General features: G+C 35.8%; 1 long non-coding RNA gene across 1 annotated transcript in view; it reads left to right on the plus strand.

Annotated features, from left to right (window-relative positions):
* The window catches only part of LOC106632607, a 1,501-nt gene extending 659 nt beyond the window's left edge, over positions 1-842 (plus strand). Inside the window, exons 3-4 of the long non-coding RNA XR_001335928.2 lie at positions 500-568; positions 757-842. This is a non-coding gene — a long non-coding RNA (uncharacterized LOC106632607). The remainder of the gene's footprint in view (positions 1-499; positions 569-756) is intronic.
* The last annotated feature ends 1,307 nt before the right edge of the window (positions 843-2,149 follow it).

A 2,149-nucleotide genomic window follows, 5' to 3' on the forward strand; every position in this document is an offset into this window, starting at 1 on the left:
AATTATGCGTAAATGTACATGGACATTTCTTACCTGTTGAAAATCAAGTGGGGGAAAAAGTGGAAAATTTAAAAATATTAAAACACTTAAAAAGTCATTTTGCCTTACCAAGGCACTATCTGTAATGAGACAGAGAGCCTCCTTGCATGTCTTCATCCTTAAAAACAGTTTACCTCCCTCCACACATCAGTTACCAACTTATCGATGAGGGCCCCGGATTACCAAAACGTAGTTGTCAAAAACTATTGTTGGAATATTTTTCTATAAAAGTCAGTTTTAATTTTCTCTTCATGGCATAGAATCGAACACCTATGCACACCTTCATATCATATCACACATGACATAACATCACTGTAATATGCTCAGTAATAGCATTGAGTGAAATAATTTGTAAATGAGAAATAGTTGTAAAAATACATTGTTGTTTTGTAGTTGTTACAAGAAATGCTTTATAGCCGTTCTGCTTGAAGTTCACATCATCTCTGGCATTTTCTTTTAGACACTGAAACTGCCGCTGATAATTTGAGCCTCGAGACAAACAAAGTCACAAACCCACAGACACAAAAAGGTAAGAAGAGCTCTGTGAACGTGTTAGTCTGCAGTCCTCTGAGGCTGCTGCGTGCGATATTTATACCTAAATAGCAATCTGCTGTTAAACCAAAATTGACCTGTGGTAACAGCTAGATGATAAGTTAACTCTTAAAATGCTACTCTACAATATATAATGTGTATATGCTACAATATATGTTCTGTTAGTTTCTTTTCCAGATAAAGATGAACCCTCCTTTCACACATTACACTCTACTTTCATTGACAACAATACTCTGCAGCCTATATATGGTGACTATTCATATTTTAATTCTTTACTATATTATATTGTGTGAAGTATTTTACACACATTTTCTCACACAAGTTTGAAACGTAAATTAAAGCTGACTGTTATGAGAAATTGGCAAATACAATTCCTCTGTTGCTTCAGACAAACTATTTACCTGCAAGCAACATCAACCTGCTTAAAAGCCTGTTTTTCACTTTTGTTCAGTGTTGGTTTCACTTGTCCAGATTTTTACATTTTTGCTTTTCAACCCTATATGAGCAGGACCTTGGCTTGTAGTTAGTGTTTCTGCCTCAGTGCAGGAGGATGTGCACCTTGGTATCCAATCCACTTTATGCAGCTATTTAAAACACATCCTACGCTAATGCTGCATAAACTCCACAACAGTTTTCCTGATTAAGCTAAAACTTTATATATGAATATGTGTTTTAAAAATAGAATCTGGATTATAGTGTACAGATTGAAAAAATAACTTACTCTAATACTTAGCCTCGATAATAAAAAACTTGGCATCTCAAGCGTTAAGCATCATATCAATGCTTAGCACAAAGAAAATATTGTAGAGGTTTCAGTACCACAAGTCCTTTCCCATTAGAAATAAAAATGTTTCCATTGTCAACTACCAGTGACTGAAGTAAGCCTGTTCCCGTCAGGAAAGGGGGAAAAAAAACATGGTTCAAAAGTCTAAGGGGCTTGGAAAGAAAGGTGTTTCTTTAAGTTACTTGAAGACATTTTTGACACCCGTTTCCACACCTTGGCTCATGTGATTAGGCAGAGCATCACTAGGGGGTCATGACCCTCTTAGGGACACTCCCAATAGGGCTTAAACATGGGACTCTCCACTAATTGCTCTCAGAACTGAAGAAGCTTCTCGGATGAGAGATGAAACGTCTTCAACAAACTTGAAGAAGTCCAGTTGCTTTTCTTTCCAAGCTTAGGCTACGATGACCTGGATGACTGAGAACGTTCACAGACATGGTTCAAATGTTAAAAGTGTATATAAAAAATGTATGCATGTTCTAAATAATAGGAATCAAATATCAGTTTTATCCTATGTTTCGTAACATAATTTCAGTTTTTTAAATATTATATATACAAAGGTTTGTAATTTTGGTTATTTCCATAGATTCTGTAGATTCAGGAGAATGCAGCTTCATGGTGCAAGCTACTCTGTCAGATCCAGCTTTAACGCCTCAGAAATGCCAATATTCTGCAATTAAGTGGTGAGGTATGGGATTCTTTTGATATTTTGGTTGTTGTTTCTTTTTTAGTCCATTTCATGATTGTAAACCCAAAGAAGTCAGCAGAACTGAT

The sequence above is a fragment of the Haplochromis burtoni genome, unplaced genomic scaffold, assembly GCF_018398535.1.
Source record: "Haplochromis burtoni strain Fernald_Lab_line unplaced genomic scaffold, NCSU_Asbu1 Contig_992, whole genome shotgun sequence".
In the NCBI taxonomy this organism is placed as follows: domain Eukaryota; kingdom Metazoa; phylum Chordata; class Actinopteri; order Cichliformes; family Cichlidae; genus Haplochromis; species Haplochromis burtoni.